This window comes from Phasianus colchicus, chromosome 7 (genome assembly GCF_987193195.1).
Source record: "Phasianus colchicus chromosome 7, bPhaCol1.hap1.1, whole genome shotgun sequence".
Lineage (NCBI taxonomy): Eukaryota > Metazoa > Chordata > Aves > Galliformes > Phasianidae > Phasianus > Phasianus colchicus.
Window position 1 is genome coordinate 16,642,695 of NC_143442.1, and position 18,764 is coordinate 16,661,458.

Here is an 18,764-nt window from a genome sequence, read left to right on the forward strand (position 1 = left end):
ACTCAGTAAATAATTCATGTCATCATTGTACATTTTTTAATAAAAACTACTATTTTTAAATGCACATTAGTGTCATGAAGACATCAGAGTAGCTTGCAAGATACATTTTACACAGTGATGCGGTGGGGTCCACAAAAGCATTCACTTCTCTTCAGACATAGGTGAGACCCAAATACTCTCAATGGGGTTTGCTTGGTGAAATTCTAGTTCCATTGAAAGCAGTCCTCCCTTCGATTTCAGTAAGGTGTGACTTTCACTTACTGTTTTCATATTGGGCCATTGGCTAACATAAGGCATAAAAAAAAAAGACTTCTGGTCAATCAGGGTTTTAGTACAGATCTTACGGTCTGAGAGATAAAGTAAATCAGTGTGGATCAAACCTCTTCTGAAGGGATCTTAAAGGTCAAGTTGATGGTCAAGTCATTGTGATTGCTTAACTCGTCAACTCCGTGTAGAGACTTGCTGATTATTGCGCTGGTTTTGGAGAGTTGAGTAGGACTGGTCTGAGCCCACTGGATTAATCCACAGAGGTGACTCCAGTGTGCTCAGCTATTAACCCTCTCACACAGAATCTGAACTGAAAGGAGGACTCCTCATGTTATTGTCTTAAACAGTTTTTCATGTATTAGTGAGATTTATTAAAAAACCTGCAGAATTACGTTCATCTCATAAATAAATTTAAGTATGAAAATCTACCCTTAAAAAGGGATTCTGCATGTTGCCATGCAATTCTAGGAACAATCTATATTGTAAGACAAAAGTCAGAGCTTGTTGAAAAGTTACCATTATTAAATCAGAATATATTAACGAAGATCAAATGGAAGATGCCTACTTTCTTTGTCCTAACTTCCTCGTATTCTGAAGGGCAAAGGAAGCTGGCCCCAGCCTGCATCTGCAGTCTCATACACATCCTTTGGAAGGACCCCAGAATCTTCCACTACAAGAAGAGAGAGAGGGAGGGAGGGAGGAAGATGGGAGAGAAACATATTTAGGAAAAACAACACAAGAACAGATAAGAGTTTAAACAATAGTTTATATTTCCTTTATATTTATTTTATTTCCTCATCTCTCTCGAATGCCAAAGCAAGTCATAGCTGGAGGGCTTTTTCATAAGTCATTCTTCATACAAAAAAAAAAGACACTGGTTATTTATCACATTCCTTTTTAATTTTTTTTTTTTCCTTCTCACCACAGGAAGGATAGTATACAAACATGTATGTAAAGCAATTTGTCTAAGAGAGACAGCTTCTCTGCATATTCTTACAAAGTAAGAGAGAAGAGAAAGATGCTAGTATGTCAGTAATGTAAAAAAGCATGATTAAATAAATAATATGAGCAATATGAATAGAAATTCTCTGAAATGTTTCACAGTACACAGAAATGAACTAACCATTCAATCCCTGTCCCTCTTGAGCTCTGGTACAAAGCATGAAGCAGCTCTCAGCTGGAGACAGGTCTTGTACTTAATCTTTGCAAGTTATCTATTTGTGCTGTTTGGTCAAATAACACCACACAAGCTCCTAATAGGTCTCTTTTTTTATTCTTTCAGAAAGAATCTTCTTACTTTGTCCTATTACAAGTTTCATGGATGACAAAAAAAGTCATTGATATAAAAAACAAATACAAATTGTTGGTTTAAAGTTCCATCTGGTTTACCTGGCACCAGCTCCATTTGATGATTATGACACAAGCTTTACTGACATCAAAGTCTTGTGTCTTCTGTAAACTTCAGAAAGAAGAAAGCAGTAGCCACGTACTAGACGTGCGGCTAAACAATGGCTGTTATTTTTTCCATGCAAAGTACATCTATTTTAATAACTAATCATACTAGGATAACTACAATTTTTTTAAAAAAGCGTCAAGTTCACTGAACTCAGTTCACAAGTATTGATGCATGGACAGAGCTCTGAAGCTTTGAGATATCACATGCTCTGCAGAAATGACTGAGAATCACTGAAGAAAACTGTTGCAGATTTTTAACTGTGGAGACTTTTCTAGACTGTGGATGTCCAAGAAAATAGTAAAGATAAATAATAAACTAAATCTTTTGAAATCACAGACAAGGTTAAATTCAGGTTTTGTACACAGGAGTAAAGGATTCTTCGGTAGACTTTTACCTAATTCCACTGCTACATATTCCTGAAGGAAAAAAGAGACGATGAAAAAATAAACTGTCTATGAGAATAAATTAGCAGGCAATTATTTACCTTGATGCAGAGAACAAGTAGAGCTTCTCACCCTCACTCTTCAAGTCCTGCATAGCAGTGTCCCTGTAGCCTCAGCTGGAGGAACTGCTCTGCTCTGCATTGCCACAGTTCAAAGAGATGCAGCTGTCAGGTCTGTAAAGCACACTGAGAATAGAAACGGTCAAGAAAAGTGTTTCCCATACAGATAGATACAGGTCATTATTTTAGTGACTCAAGAACTGCCACTTCAAAACACACTGGTATCCTGTATATTTCTGCCCCACTGTATCATCACAAATACCTGTAACTAAGAGCTGAGCACTGACATCATTAACACAAAAAAAGGATAGGAACCCTACAATGCTGACTGCACTTTTGAGAAACAGTCTGCATATGGATTTTGTTACACTACCAAATCAAAACTGTTACCTCAATGAGCTTGGCAAGTGTTTCAATACAGGGAGTCCAAGGTAAACTACGTCTTGTCTCCATTTGCTCTTGCTCTTTGGCTTTGCTTTCTCCAAGAGTCCTTGTGAGGAGGAGGAATTTTGTCCGCATTAGACAGACACTGCACAAAATAGGAAGAACTTAGCCCTCACTGCAGGGAGCATGACACACCACAGAACAGCAGAAATTCAGCTTTCGTAGAATTGCTTGTAGACTAAATCTGAATGCAGAGCTACTTCCTACAGGATAAAGCTGAAGAGAAATGGCTTGCAGATGGATTGTGTGCTATATTCAGTGCAGTTCCCACTGAAAGTCATCATATGCAGACTCCGCTCTCATGGGTACCCTTTGACCAAAGCTTGGCATCTCAACTGAAGGATTCATAATTAAAAAAAAATAATAATCTGGCCTGAAATTTGAGAGCTTTGCAGACTTTTAGTTTCATTTTGCTACTAGGATGGTTATCAGAGGAAATATGAAGGTCTTCATTATGGATGGAAGGCTAGAAATGGAGTAAAACTGTTATTGTCAAAGGTTTTCCAGACTGAGTGATTTTAAATTGGATGCATGTCTTTAACATTTTTCTAGATTTTAGCTTTCCATTCTGGGCTGAGTCTTAGTACATTAGGGCTAGGAAACAAAAACCGGTAGTGCTAGATTTATCTTAATTTTACCTTAGGCTCAGCTTGGGTTTGCTCAGAGAACTGAATGAAGGTTCAGATCAGCTGATCTTATTCATGAGAATAAGCCCATCTCTAATCATAATGCAACAAACTATCTCAACGGCTCCCACAACCAAGCTATCAACATGACCTTGTCATTTCAATTTTTCACACATTTTCTTTGCTTCCCCCACCCTCACTCCCCACCCTCTACTGCTTGTGTACCATATCACACTAAAATCTCATCTCTCCAGCCTACTGCCATGGGCTACTAATCTGTAATACAGCTCCGTTTCAGAAATGTCAAATAGGATGAAAAAGGTAAAACTCACAAAAGAGAAACTTCAGTTGGCCATCACTTATCCTGTGAAACTTTCTCTTGCTCTTTACTTCACACCATGCTCCTGTCCTGCCCAGGGTCAGTAGGGTTTGGCATTGGTCATCTGTGTGATACGTGGACAATGAGGGACTGTTAATGCAGGTTCTAAGAATGAGAGAAATGAATGTACTGCATTCAAAATATTTTCCTCTTTTTCAGCCATAAAAAAAAAGAGCAGTTCATAGGATTATTCTTCTAAAATTCACTAATCCTCATTCACTCTTCCTTGTTCCTAAACTCTTCCCAATGCCTGAGAGTATCAAAAACCCATAAATTCCCCTATCATCTTGTTTTCACTATGAAAGCACTACTCATACAATCAGGAATAAAGATCAGTGGATTATTTCTAATTTTTCCAGCCTGAGGTAAGTAAAAAAAAAAAGTAAGCTAGAGCAATTAGTGAATTAATAGAACTAATGGCTTTTTTATTATTATTATTTTTGCAGGTATTTTGTAGGCATTAAATAGAACACTAAATTTATTTGGAAAACCATTTTGAATTACTGGTTCAGTTTTAGCTGTATATACTCCAAGTCAGTGGTCAGAGCAATCTATCAAGCTTCCAGCTCTGTTTGATCCAGCTTTTCCAAACAAAATCTGCTAGAAAAGTGATGACGTGTGTTATAAATATTTTTTTTAAAGCTCACACTGTGATCCATGTAGTGAACTAAGGGTCTGGCTTATGCCTGGAGCCTCCAATTTTCTGACCATTTCATTTCAGTAGAAAGTAGGTACTTAAGGATGATAACCCTGCATCCATAGCACATTTTATACACAGAATAAACTTTATCAGTGACTTTCTACATGACAGAAGGGAATTCTCTTTTACCTTTGTCTGTTATTCTCAAAGGCCAGAACTCTTCATCTCCAGTGGGTGTAAGAAAACACAGCTTGCAAAAGCGTCAGATCAGACGTGGGTTTTCATCTCTGTCCATTTTCTCTCACATGAAAGACTTATGGAGCAAGCAAAGCATGCTTTTGTTGACCAGCAAAGATCAAAAAGACAGATTATTTTTGTCCTTCAGCCACTAGACTGATACTCTCAGTTCTGTTAACATTCTGCCCTGTTTGAACTGGACACTTTGGAAGTATCAATAATGCAAGTTGGAGGGCTGCACTATTACTCATCTTGTGTTTGCCTCTTCTGCAAAATTAAATCAAGTTGAAATCAAGGGAGACACAATCTCAGTCATATAGGCAGAAAATCTCCTGTAGCTTTGCAGCAATTCTCGGTGAAATATTTGAAAATATTTATGTTGGCAGCAGTGACTGATCCACATTGTGAGCACAGAGTTAACAAAATACTTCCACCCTGCAGAGACATAAACAGAGTGTTGGAAGGCACTCATCATGCCATCCACCCTCTCCTGCTTCCTTGACAGGCACATCTCCTGAAACAGAATGTTGTTTTACAGGAACATCAGAAAGTGCAAAAGTAACTAATAAAACAGTGACAGTCCCACTGTAACCACAAGGACTACAACCAGTAAACAGTGCCCCCCTATTATTTATGAGTGAACAGAATATATGTAGCTATCAGAGCCCTTTCTTAACATCACCAGTTGGGTCAAGAATAGATTCTGTAAGAGAGCTCAGTTTATTTCTCTGTCTCAGACTATTTCCATGATGAATGTTCTTACAGGATTCAGATGATTCAGTGGATCAAGAACAGAAATGTCAGCTGTGACCAGCTCTGTCAAATACTGTTGTTCTCTACCTTAGCTCACAGTCAACAGCAGCACTCCTATCTTTGTACTTGGCAAAATTATGCTCAATGCATCTGTTGTTGTGTGTTTCATTCCTTAAAAATATGTGCTTAGGAAAATTCACAAGAGAGATACACTTACATATAAAAGGATTGTGTTGAAAACACTGTAGAAATATTTATCCACAGCTGAGAAGTTCTTGTCAATTTTCTCTGAAACAAAGAAGAGTAATAACATCTTCCCATGGAGAGATATATTTGATTATAAGATTTTTCATCTGTTAAGCAACCATGTTGTGCAACAGGTACCACACGGATTCCTAGTTGCTGCCCTGCTTTGACATCCCAAGCAGCAGTTGGTAATGAAGGAAGCCTTCATCTACCACAAACCCGGCCCACTTTGCAAGTTCGGTTGATTGGTAGCTCAGCCTCCCCCTGGGGACCTGCTCCCCTGTGCAAGAGATAACACCACAGTCCCTGGGCTCCCCTAAGACCAACTGCAAGATTCTCAAATGCAAAACACAGGAGGAGGTTTCTTGTACTCCATTAGCCTCTCCTGCAAAGGCTGGTAATAGTCTGAATTTCAAAAGCCTCCTCTGCCCAGTTACACGGGTAGAATTGCTGGTCACTGTGGAGAAAAGATACAAGGGATTTTCAAGATACTCAAGCAAGACTTGGCCTGATTTCAATCAAAGCTGAGAAATGAGAGCTTTTAAAGCCTGAAATTTAACTCCATTTTCTGCTTTTATACACACTTTAAATAATGAGTTTTCTTGCTGTTTTTCACTAAGGTCTGTTGCTTTCTTGCAATAAGAATGGATCTAAGAATAATGAGACACTCGGTGACATTTTCATCCCAATAAAAAACCCTTGCCTCATTCTTTCACAGTTCTCAAGTGATGCTCGCATGTATTTCAGTATCTTCTTATCATTTGCAGCTAGTTTCAGATCTCCCTCTTCAGCCAGCTCATGCGCAGTCTTCCAAACATTTTTTATAATGTTCAATGGCACTGCATGCCTCCATTTGTTTGCTTTCTTTTAAAAAACAGTGGATGATTCTCCATAGTGAAGATTTTATAGACAAGCAAAGTAAAAACAAGCTTCTTTTATCCTTGCCTCCTTTCACTCTAACAAGTGAATAGCTTAGATGTACATTAAGTATTTGAAAGAATAATACAATTTAACCAATATACGCTGCTTGGTGACCTAAATCACCTGCTTTCATAGACAGTTGACATTATTTACATTGGGGCTTTTATGTAGAGAGGCATTTTGAATGACCCTTCAGAGTGAATATGCGCAGTAGGAACACTACTCAGTGTATCAGCACCTACCACTTACTGTACTGTCTTCAGCTACCATTTTTCAACCATGTGACTACAACTCTGAGGAGAAAAAGCTTTTTTTTTTTTTTTTGTCAGTGGCTGACTTTAAGACCATGCTGTGTACACAAACAGAACTTGATTCCTTTCACTGATGAAACATATCCAACATACCCTAAGCCTGAAGTTTCCTTCCAGGGAGTCAACCCTTGACAAGGGTGAAGCCAACTCTGGATAATTTCAAGGCAGACTGGAATAAGCCCCCTTTTCATTGCAGTATCTGATGTGGCCATAGACATAAAACATTTGGAGACATACTTGGTGTCTTTTCAGAGAAAAATATTTTAAAAATGAAGCTACAGATTAGACAGCTGAGCTGACAAAGCTTACAGAAAGTGAACACAGTAAACAAGTCTCCAGACACTGCAAGACAAAAAGCAAATATTTTCTTCCTCGGGAAGGCAACTAGTTTCTACTAATTTTTTTATTGCACTATATCCCATAGGTGTCAGATAACAGGGAAAAAAACATGTAAGGATGTGGATTGGTGTCAGTAATGGATTTAATGAGAAATACTGTCATTATAACATTAAGATTTTTAAAATTATAATATTTTAAGGAGTTTTTTTTTTAAACTGAGCATTATACATCCACAATTTCTTTAAGTATTCTTACATTATTTTATCTTGCCTGTATACACTTGTATTCTGTGTTATTGGACATTCCATGATACAAACTATAATATCTAGGCACCATTATTTCCTAGTTTATCCTTGCTATAAAGCCATTATCTCCAAATTTTGACTCCGTAGATCTCCAAAGAGTTAAATAAATAAATGTAGCTTGATGGTACTAGGTAGATGGGCTTTGACCTCATTAGGGAACCTCTAGCTCTGAATGCCAATCTCAAATCTGACAATTAAAGCACTACTCTCAACCACCAGGATGGAACGTGTTTAGAGAGGTGCTGCCTGACCATACACAATTTGGGGCTTTGAAGCTGATGAGTTTAAAGTCACCTATAAGTTTACAGCCAACTGTAAGGATCTAGAACACTTGTGATGTATCACCTTCAGACTCTTCTGCCTTTCTCTTCCCTACATATTACCTGACCATAATCACGCAGGACCTGTTTTCATCTGTTTATGTTTTTTACATAGCTTTGCATTTGCTTCTTTGAAATTAGACCTCCCAGAGTAACTTTCAGGTTGAACTCACTGAGACATACTGCATGGACATCTCCAACAAGTTGAAGCTTACTGTTCCAGTCCACCCACTCAGGATTGTATGGTACTTAAAGTATTGACTGAAGAGTTACGCATTTTATGGCATACCAGCTTATTATAATATGAGAACCACTGTCATTGTGATTACCAACAGAACACATAGCAACTGGGAAAATAAGGTGTTTCAAGCTCATAATTATCAGAGCTTGCATGTAACATTATTAGACCACATGCAGGTAACATAGAAAATTTCATAACTAATTGACTTACCTACAGAAAATTCATGCTGTCTTCTGCCCAGGGGGTGCAAATCACCTTGGAAGAGCAAGACCAGAATTGAGGAGCCGGGAGAGAATTTTTACAGCCTTTAAATGTTCATTAAGCGAAGATCTGCAAAACTCAACCTGATGTTATCTGTCTTTTTAAGAGATACATCTTCCAAGAAACCTGGGCTTTTAATTTACAGAGCTCAGAAGAATGTGAGAATATGATAGTCTGCATCTCTGTGGGGACCAATTATGGCTGGATGATTTTATTTTTTTGTTTTGGGTTTTTTTTTGTTTTTGTTTTTGTTTTTTTTTGCACAAGTAGAAATGGGTCAATTTCAGCATGTGGAAAATCCAGGAAGCTAATCTGTGCAGTGCACTAATTCTGCTCTCAAACACAAGAACACACACAGTTTCTGAATGTATGTGGTAATGACCTCCAGTATGATGCAGAAATGTAGGGATGGCTTTTACAAGATATCCAGCAATGCAAGGCTGCTACATATCGGATAAGATCCAAGCCCTTGCTGTGTAACCTCCACAGCCTTAATGATGTTCTTAATGGATACGTGGGCTGAAATTTATAGTTTCAACATGAGAGCTGAGAGTTGTGGGTGTTTTATATTATTATTTTAATTAAATAAATTAGACACCAAAGTGATTCTAGAGACAGCAAATGCAAGTTTTTCCTCATTTTTACAGTATTCAGGCAGTTTACCATGATTTCTCATACAGCATCCCATTAAAGTTGTAAGGGAGACTCCAAGTCCCAGATTTTGTTTCAGAAGTATGATGTGTGTGTCTGTATGCACATTTGAGAGACTACAGAATTAGTGTATAGATTACCTTGGACTTCAGTGTCCCAACTGGGAAATGAGGATAAACTTCCTTTACTGTAAATATCTTTATGTACTACATAGCAATAGCTTTCAATACACAACTGAGATGTATTGTCTTTTTTTTTTTTTTAAGTCACATTTAGAAGTATATATTAAATTTCTCACACTTTACAGATACACAATACAAATCAAGCTGCTGAATGTAATCTGAACAGGAAGCTGAAGAGAAAGATTAAAACAGCACTTTAAATTTAGCCTGGTTTACAAGTGACCTTTGACTTTTCCTGCTTTGTATATTCTCGGAAGGAAAATATATGTAAAATATGTTTCCCTCTCACTTTATCAGGTCTGTGTTATTAAGGACAAACCAATAACAAATAAACCAAATACAAATTCTTAAGATTGTCTTATTATAAACGAATATTACTGGACAAATTATTAACAAATAACAACTCCCTATAGCCATTTGGAAAACACTGGATGAATTTTTGTTAAAGATCATTATGCCATATATTTTTAGCTGCTCTGGGAATTGTGTTTATGGCCAAAATTCAAACCAAAGCAGAGGATATGGCCACAAAAAAAAAGAAAGAGCCATTTTCACTAATAGCTTTTGAATGATTTTGCAATATAATTTCATTGGGTGTTAGAATATATTTTATTTTATCAGTTTCAGATGTTTCAGGGTTTTTTTTTTCAGCTTTCACTTTTACAAGTATTTTATTCCATTTCAGTCTAATGATAAAATTTCATTTTAACTACTGGATATATTGGTTTCTCCACATCTTTTCTTCTTTTTATTTTAACCACTCGAGGACTTGTACCACAACGAGAATGTCTCTTTGTTCTCTCTGCCTGATTTAAAGCAAATTGCCCTATGTACTACAGTAGTTTTGAATGTATTAAAAGTTTTTAAAATCGTGAATTATGTGAAATATTCTAACAGTTTAAGTTTAAATGATGCAATTAGCCAGTTACAACTGGAACTACCAGGCCTTATTTAAAATAATGAGGTCTGACAGTTATGGAGCCTGAATTATTCATTGATAACTAGCTTTTCCTCTTTTGCAAACCATGGCTAACATTAATAACAGAGGTGTAAGTGTGATAACAAAAGAGTTTGACATTGGGAATACAAATAACTAAAGTGCTAAATTCTTCCTTAATTAAAATTACTACAGTAGTAACATTTCCAAAGAAAAATTATTAGGATTATTTTTTCATACATTTCAGCATTTCCTTCTGCATGGAATCGCTGTTTAAAGTAACAGATCTTGGTGCCTCAAAGAGAATATTTTTAAACTGCAGTTAATTTCTTTGTGTGCAATATTGTAAGCATGTTATCTTACAAATAAAATACAGCACTTTCTATTGTGACTGCTGAACTTATCATGCTTCTCGAAATACACACCAATGGCATAGAGACCCTGGTCTCAAAGGTGTACGATTTTGTAGCACTCACCATCTCACTGGTTTGCTTCATCCATGACCACTCCATCAGCTTTGAAGTTAGCTGTTTTCTGTAGGACACACAAGTAAAACGTTATTCTTTTAACATGCATACTAAGAATGGTATCTATCATCTATATCATCTAATAATATTTTTTATAAAAAAGACTGAATTCTTATGTGTAATTGCTTGCTGGAAGCCTAGATGTTATTAATTAGCATTGCTAAAGAACAAAACAAAATATCCACATAAAACAATCTATCAGTAACGAACATATTTGTCTTCTATCCAAGCGTTCATATGCATCTAGGTGCCTTTTATGAAAGAAAGAAATTATACAATTGCAGTAGGAACTGGTACGCTTCCTTGTTCTCTCTCAAAATAAAATAAAGCAAAGAAAAGCAAGATGCATAATCTTTCTGGAAGTAGAACATGCTAAAATAGTGACTCATCTACAAGTAGGAATGACTGATCTTTGTCTAGAACTTTTGGTTACCACATCAGATAGATAACATTAAATTATCTGTGATATCAAAATAGAGATCTTAAACAAGCAGAAGCACAGACTCAATTTAGGATGACCTGTTGAGTTACTGTAATTACACAACTCATCAACAGAGCTGTTTAGAAGGTAATTATGCAACTGATTCTCAGAGAGGCAGAAATAGGTGGAATTTTACATGAAACCTAAATAGGTTGAACCTCCAATTGGATGCAAGTTTTCTGTGCACCTAACTGGAACTTTCTGAAGACTGTAGCTTAAATGTGTATTTTAATAAAGTATGCATCTGTTATATTGTATTGCACACAGTTCCCCAGTGGAGAGAAATCAGAGAGGTGAAGGTCAAAATAAATGCTGTATAGATATCGAAGTCTGTTCAGTGAGACTTTGCAAAGGAGGATTTGAAAGATGACTATTTTTATTAGTGCAGATGCATACAATATAAACTGATTTTTTTTTGTGCAAATGTCAATTATGTATACATATTGTTCACTGATGATTATGTCATTGGTCAAGAGGGAGGAGAGCCCCCAGATGAATGATTAATAATCAATGTGTCTGGGTTCTTATTTTATTCCTCAGAAAGGAAGAATGAATTACTGGTGTCTCTTCCAAAAATGATAAAATCTCCAAGAAATAGGTCACACCACCCACATCTGTACACAGAGGGGCCCCCTATGTAAGTGGATTTCCTTGTTTTGAGCACGGAGGCTCAGCCTCCCCTACTGTATCATTGCTTCACCTTCCTACACTCTGATGCAATTAGGGAGGAAAGGCAACGTGGCTCAGAATCCTATTAATTTTTCATATAATCATGAAAAGCTCAGAGAGAGGGTGGAGAAATACCTGGGGAAAAGGAGTCTGAAGGAGGTCCACAGTAGTGTCTAAGCACACGGTCTCTCTCTATAGGTGAACCCAAGTCTTCCACCAAGTTTGGGCCAACAGAAGGCAAATCAGTCTGGGGCCCCAGGGGAATGAGAAAGATAAAGAATAGTTCCTGGAGAAAAACTTATTCTCTGATATTCAGTGATAAATTATCCTAAAGTAGATACAAGATCCATTAAATATTTGCATGCATCTGTAAATTTAAATGTTAACATGGTCCATCATCCCTCTTGGGGAAAAAATAAAAAAAAAATTAAAGAGTCGCATCACTTTACATTGACAAATGTAAGTCAGATGGAATCAATAGAAATATTTGGTAGAAGCATATGGTACTTTGTTTGTTTCTTCCCCCCCAGAAGGAGAAATTGTATGCTAGAGTGAGTGGTTGAGTAATTATTCAATCTCTGTTAGTAGCAGAGCAGGGAATTACTTTAGCTTACTCCTGTGTTGTGTCCTAGGTGCCAGTTAGATATGCCTCCAGGCAAGTTTAACTTGTGTGCTCTCCTTTTTGTCAAGTGCCTGGTGCCTCTTCTTAAGGAAACCTGCTAATTTCAACAGCAAAGTTGCATGCTCCTTTCTTTTTCCCCCTCACACTGTCTGTCTCTCTTCTTTATCCTTCTACCGCTGCTGCTACTTCCTAGATGAGATCACAAAAACCTGAACCTCATAAACCGAAGTGCTGGTATTCAAAAGCTCTGATTATTTTATGCTAATGAACGAACCATCTAGTAAGACAATATTTCACTTGTTGTGCCCTCCTGGTGGTAGCACAAAATAAATCCAACAGTGTCTTTAATTAACTAAAGAAAGTAGAAACAAATCTCTGTGGTTTAATAATATTTATGGCCTAAAATGAACAAACCAAAGAAAGGAAGAAAAATAAAGAGGGCAATTCAGAGAAAAACATAATTAATACAAAATTCTCATGTATTCTGGAAAGCACATCTGTAAAGACCTGTAAATAAGACACAATCCTACATGAAGCAAAGCACTAAAATTAAGGTGATCATTGAAGAGTTGGTTAGAAAATGTATTTTTGTATTTGTTAAATAAAAATGAAGGCAAATATCTCTTGAAGCAAAGCTAGATCTTAGTGTCTATGCAGGAGTCAGATTGTTTTTATCCATAAAACACACAGTATCATATGATGCCTGAACCTTAATTCGAGTAGCTCAACAACATGAATAAGAAAATGCCAGGTCCATTTAACTGTGTCCTTTGTCAAATGCCAATACAGATAGTGACTTTTTATAAATATCTGGTAGTTAGAAATATAAAACACTGTAAATAGATAAGGCTACATGGGTTGTATTAACGTGGGGTCATTTCACCCATTTACAATTCCTATCCTTTGGCTAGAGACACATATTTTATCCTAGCCCTTAAAATATCCTGCAGATCTGAAGTGCTCTTAGAAAGAAGTCAGCACAGACCTACATCAAAGAAGATCCTAGAAAAAGCATCAGGGCTCCATATCACCAGGCTAACTCCAAGGGATCTCAGAAATTTAACTCTAGGGGAAGTACAAGTGCACTTTCAGCAGCATAGCTGTATTACAGACTATTTCATGAGTTTCTTACTGGAACACATGCTTTTCAGATTGCATCTAAGCAAAGAATCCATGTAGAACTAGAAATCCCAGCAATGCACCATCCAATGAAAAAGACTTCAAGAATAGACAGCTGAATCTGCTGTTGTTATTGAAACCTTACTTGAGCCTGTGAGACTTGTTCTTTCCTCAAATTACTTTAATTTAATTGAGAAGTCTGTATTCACACTGGGACCATTAGCGTGCTGGGATTAAAACGATGAGCATTTCCTCAAGCCTATCTGTTTGTATGACAGAGCAAAGACTGAATTTCCTAGCAGGTGTGCAACTAAATATAGAAAATGACAATACAACATATTTGAAATTTGCCTTGACCACACGTGCAAACCCTGTGAAGTGCTAAGAAGCCCACCCCCTTCCTGCTCTTGATAATTTTACGCCACCTTGTAACACTGTAGCGTGATAGAAAGTACAACAATAACAGTAGGGTGGCAAAGCTTTTGGCTGCAGCAACTGAGGACAAGCCCAAATGCAGCAGCCATAGACACAGATATGAAGGAAAAGAGCTACTTATCTTTCAGATATGAAGGAAAAGAGCTACTTATCTTTCAGATGGCTCAGGTATGCAGGGATCTTCAGCAACATGTTGTTACCTCCATTGCCAACCCTTATATGAGGTCTGGGATGGGGTGGAGTCACTTAGGGGCATTGCATGCACCTGAGGTGCCTTAGGTTGGCCCTACCTTCCCACCAGGTGCTCAATCTCTGGTTCAGGCCATGACTTAGCAGTTCCGCTACGCATTTTTAGATTGCTGTGTCTTGATATCACTGCAGCATTGTCTGATTCAGGATTTACAACATTTATTGACACCAGGAAAACACATTCCCCCTTAAAACTCTATAATTCTTCAGATTATAACGCTGACTATGATCTCACTGCCCATTGCTCAGTGTCTAAACCATGCTGTTTAAGTTGAATAGACATTTCAGGATGATATGTAAAAAGATTTGTTAATGCTATGAGATCGATTCACTGCAATGAATTTAAAACAGAGAATACTTACTGATGTGTGTCACTATATCACACAATCTGTTGATACACAGTCTTGTTTGTAAAGCCTTAAGGGATACTAAAGGTCTACCATAAGGTAACCTCTAAGCAGAAAAGCAATAAAATGTGCCAATGAAGAAAAAAACAATATTCATGATAACACACAAGGAATTATGAGAAATATTTTAATTGTCATCCATTCAGCGATATTTTTTCCGACTCACCTCGTTAGTGCACTCATTGTCTTCAACTACAAAGACAGATGCATAAGCAAGAGGGTGAATAAATTGGGAAAAACATTTAAGAAATGAACAAGCCAAACTCCATTCACACCAGTAGTCTACCAGTTCCCCTTCAGCTCCACTGAAGATATCATGGCCCAGAAACAATAGGTTCTCTCTATTCTTACATTGCAAATAGTAGGTTTTTTTTATTTAAAAAAATTAATGCCAGTTAAATGTCATCACATCTACATACAAGACAAATATGTACAAAAATTAGCACACTAATTTTACACACATTACTCTTTATGTAACTGGCAATGAATCACAAGTGCATATGTATAGAAGGGATACATGTAGAACTTCCTCTACTTTAAATGCCTCTTCCCCTTTTTTCTCTGCTCATGCTAAATGATTTTTGTCAATATTTTAATTTCAGTTGGGAAGGGTGGAATCAAAGAGTGACATCTGGGAAAATTATTGTCAGCAAACTGATGACTGCATATCATAATTAAGAAATTATGTAAAGAAGAAAGAAACTTGATACAAATTCTAAATTTACTACTAAAAATCAAGAAGACATATTTAGAAATAAAAGAACAATATTCATCAACGTATAGTATCATAATATGTATTATATACATAAATGATCATTTCTGTAATCATAAGAATATTAATGAAGCAGCTAATAAATAAAGTAAGCACCAAAGGACAAGAATATGACCTTAAAATCCTTACTCAGCTGCCCTATTAACTTTCTGAACACCACTGAAAGTGTGTGTCAGCTGCTTAAATTAAAGGGAGAGTAATTAAAATTACACAAATAATAGGTGACTGGGGTCAGTCTCCATCACCCTATCTCCTATATTTCAGAGCATTTTACATTTTTTCCATCAATATACAATCTTAATTTTCCCTGCACATCACTCTTGGTTTAAAAACAACTTATCATGATAAGCATACCTGTTAAGAGCACAAGTTTTGGGGCTATGTTTAAATCTCTTCCCACAGTGTATCAGCTGAGTTGATTTCTTTGAGTTCTTTCTGTATCTTTTTTAAGCAAGTGCTTTGAGTACGGGGGAAGAAAAAAAAAAAAAGAAAAAAAAAAAGAAAAAAAAAAAAGAAGAAAGCAAACTCAGATCTATGTTTCAGATCTATATCTAAGATCCCTTTTTCCATGACACACAGCAAATGAGCAAAAAAGTCATACTCATGCTCTTCTCTTGGACATTAAAAGTCACAAGTAGAACAGAGAGAGCCTCGATAATAGCCCAGACTTTCGTATTTTTACTGTAATAATAGTAATAATAGTAATAATAGTAATAATCATAAAAATAAAAGACATGAAAAAGCAAGACTGGGAATGGAACCAGACAAGACAAAAAAAAAAAAAAAAAAAAAAAGGGCAGAAGTATCTCCCCATAGGGTTCTGACCAGAAATAGTTCTTTCCTCAAAAAACATTGAGAGGCTTCTCTTAATGCCAAAGCATTTTTCAGACTTTGCTGTAAGTCATTGCATAGGTACAAATTATTTAATAATAACCATGCTGAAAATTTCTAGGTATTCTAGTATTGTCTGTAAAAAAAGTATTTTGAAGGCACAGTCTGCACACAGCATCTAATGCATGTCTTCAGCAACTCCAGGAATGTAATAAGTAAGTGGAGTTATTATGTGCTGTTAGTTGCATGTATTGATAAGGGAAAGGGGAAAATTCTAATGTAGGTAGTTGCTTCCTTTTCTTGGGAGATTCTCACCCCACAGAGGCAAGAGAGAAAGCAGGGAAGGGGGCTGCAACTTTAAGGAATCCAATACATGTCTATGTTCCACAGGTGGTCACCATTTCTGTGCCTTTCACTTTGTGGCATCAGTCCAACTCCCTAAGATAATTATGGAGGATTCAGAGACAACTTAAGGAGGGATCAGCAGACTTTGAGATATGAAGCTATTTTACTGTTCATCACGTTAATAATTATTCAAAACCTTTGCAGTTTTATATATTGACTCATTGGAGATACCAATGGATCTTTGCCTAATTTTACTAACATTGGTGCCACTAAACCTTTTTCGTAGCTCCCTCTGTGTGACAAGTGCCCTTAATCTACTATAAAATTCACTCCTCGAAAATACTCGTGGTTATTTTTCCAAAGGATTGAGCAGAATGGAAAATACTCAGCTTTCTTCTCCCATGGTCCCACCTGTACAGGTCAACACATTTTTTTGTTGAAGAGGGATGCTATGCTCTGGCTTGGATTTGTATGTGCTTGTTAAAGTTTTGATTTCAATGGGATCTTCAGAGATTTGTAATGAAGTCCTGCTGTTAGTGCTATTAGCAGTAGGTCTGGAGAACCATACATGACATTTGCTGTATTATGCCTTAGGGTAAGGCCAGCTCTCTCATCTGGAAGAGATATTCTGATCAATGGTGAGTAAGACATTCATAAAATGAGCCCTTAATAAGTAGAAAAGAAATTCTCCCAAAATACTGGCAGAAGAGAAGAATGTGGGTGAACACAAGCAAGAGTCAGCACAGGCTTTAGCAGTCTCATGTCTGCTCTCATAAATTTCAGCTTTCTCATCTTGCCTTTCTCCCTTGAGTTGCACATGCAAAATTTCATCAAAAGTGGAAGTTTTGTCTCAGAATTTACATAGCAGTAAATCAGGTGGACTAAAATTAGAACAGAAAACACCAAAACACAACAAAATAAATAAACAAAAATCTACAACAACAAAAGGAAAACAAGTTACCTACAACTACTTTAAACAGCATAGCTCCTACAAAGTGATGATTAATATCTCTAGCTCTGGTAACATCCAAGGAAACGTGGTGTTTATCTTTGATACACTGGTACTTTTCTATTATGTTTCCAAGGCTTTTGTCTATGGAAAGTCTACTGAGAGTGGAGGTCTCCAACAGAGAGGAATGACTCATTTGGCACAAAATAAAATTAGACTAAACTAAACCAAACAGATTAAGCCAGCCTGAGTACCTTTCACCTCCTTCCTGGCTCTGAAATTCTCCTTTATGTGTAGCTCCATAGAAATCTTACTCTGCATGATACTGAATTCAGATAGGATTCAGGCTATGCCACTTAACCAACTATTAGAGATGATGGGGAGTTGTTCTCTTTTTGTGAAAACTCAAAAATGTACAATTCTGCCTCATGACAGAAGAGCACAGCGGTGGCTACACACTCCTCTTGCCAGTAAAGTAATCCTCCCTCCAAATCATGCCTTCTCCTCAGGAAAGTTGTGAGAGGCTAAAATACACTCCCTCACCATACCCCACACCTTGTTGATGAGAGCACTTCAGTATAGACTTGCTGCTGTGTAGGGTGATTTCTTGTGAATTGGGTCTTGGACGTGCATGCCTGGAGGTCATGTTAGGGCCACCAGCATCCAGCTGCCTTCTGCACAGCCATTCTACAAGGGGAATGCTGGTAGCTCTAAGGTAGAGCACTGACTGAAGAAGATCTTTCCTTAGGTTTTTGCTCTACACGTAAAGTTTAGAGGTTTTCCTCTGTTACATTTCCTTCCTCAAGTAGTTAAGGAACTGTAGTCGATTCTCTCTTCAGCTATCACATATGGAGACAAAGTAAGCCAATATAAAAATAGAAGTCTTTCTATCTGTCTATCTTCTCACTTCTCTAGTATTCATCTCTTTTCCTTTGTATTTTTGTCACTTCTCTGAAGACAGATGGGAAATGTAGTTTCTTACAAAGTCATTGCTGGTTAGATTGTCACTGAACTTGAAAGGACTTTATTGCAGCCCTCTTAAAAATTGTTACTCTTCAGTATTTTCCTAACCACCACCTTTTTGTGATGGCTGAATTTAAGAAGGAAATTGTCATTTTAAACAGTCTGTTTTTACAGCAACTTATCAAACAGTGGCCTTTAGCTGTTGTTTTGTGACAGCCACTCTATTAAAATCCTGATGTAAACAAGTGGAGAAGGTGAACTAGAAGTGCAGATATTTGCACAGCATTACTGTCAGGTAAAATTTTAAAGATAGGTTTTATGAACCCATTATTTGCAGTCAAGGCTTTTGACTACAGCATCTGAAATCATTTAAGTAG

General features: G+C 36.9%; 1 long non-coding RNA gene across 3 annotated transcripts; it reads right to left on the reverse strand.

Annotated features, from left to right (window-relative positions):
• Positions 1–822: 822 nt before the first annotated feature.
• LOC149917241 (uncharacterized) lies at positions 823–12,509 on the reverse strand. Of its 3 annotated transcripts, XR_016468016.1 has the most exons (10): positions 12,310–12,509; positions 11,831–11,942; positions 10,495–10,552; positions 8,198–8,242; positions 5,522–5,592; positions 4,504–4,986; positions 3,628–3,738; positions 2,616–2,754; positions 2,208–2,351; positions 823–937 (listed from the first exon to the last, which is right to left on the reverse strand). It is a non-coding gene; the product is annotated as an uncharacterized LOC149917241 (long non-coding RNA). The 3 variants fall into 3 exon arrangements; XR_016468017.1 differs by lacking the exon at positions 12,310–12,509 and having other exon boundaries at positions 2,208–2,339; positions 11,831–12,019; XR_016468015.1 differs by lacking the exon at positions 12,310–12,509 and having other exon boundaries at positions 11,831–12,019.
• Between the last annotated feature and the right edge of the window lie 6,255 nt (positions 12,510–18,764).